This window comes from Octodon degus, unplaced genomic scaffold, assembly GCF_000260255.1.
Source record: "Octodon degus isolate 3935 unplaced genomic scaffold, OctDeg1.0 scaffold00104, whole genome shotgun sequence".
NCBI classification, from domain to species: Eukaryota; Metazoa; Chordata; class Mammalia; order Rodentia; family Octodontidae; genus Octodon; species Octodon degus.
Genome location: NW_004524680.1, coordinates 1,661,410 through 1,662,186, shown reverse-complemented (window position 1 = coordinate 1,662,186; position 777 = coordinate 1,661,410). Strand labels below are relative to the sequence as shown.

At 29.7% G+C, this 777-nt stretch overlaps 1 protein-coding gene across 3 annotated transcripts in view; it reads left to right on the top strand.

The window, feature by feature from the left end:
- Adipor2 (adiponectin receptor 2) overlaps window positions 1-777 on the top strand; it is a 99,366-nt gene that overhangs the window by 22,178 nt on the left and 76,411 nt on the right. The gene's annotated exons all lie outside the window — the stretch shown is intronic.

Below are 777 nucleotides of genomic sequence, written 5' to 3'. Positions count from 1 at the left end.
ACTATCTGTCTGAATATCAAACATCTTAGGCATAACATGAAACAGGTATTTTTCATCAAGTATTGATATGTTGAACTTTAAGTCCCTACAGAATATGATGAAAAAACATTTAAAAATTAGAATATATTTTACTAATAGGCATAAAGATAAGCTTTCAGATTTTGTTTGTCAAATGGAGATAATAGAGTAAAATTGTTGCCTTAGAGCTAGCTGTGTTGGCAAACTGTAGGTACATTCTTTCCCCCAGTCTTGCCTGCTTTATGTGGTCCATGAGCTTACCTTTTCCAGTTAAAGAGTTTGAAAAAAATTTTTTGTTCTGTCAAAAAATAAATGAAGTGCAAATTATACTACTCATAAGTAAAATTTTATCAGAACATGGCTATGCTCATCATTTACATGTTTGTGGCCACTGTTTGCCACTCTTGTACGTGAGAGCTTTTGTGACTCAAGACAGCTGAAATATTTGTCAGATGACCTTTAAAGAAAAAATATAAATAAAAAAAATTTTAAAAAGGAAAAAATATTTGTTGACATTGCTTTAGAATGTTTTTGAGCACTGACAAGTTAATAACTTACTCATACTTGCCATTGAAGCAGTGTCCTTAATTGCTTATTAGGTGATTAAAAATTAAATTATAAGTTGCTATATAAAAGATTATAGTACCCAATACAAGTGATAAACTTTGAGATGTTATTAATATTTCAGCTGTTTCTGTAGGAAAATGCTAAACAATGCATTGAAAGTCAGAAATGTTAATTTGTTAAGGCTGCTAATTT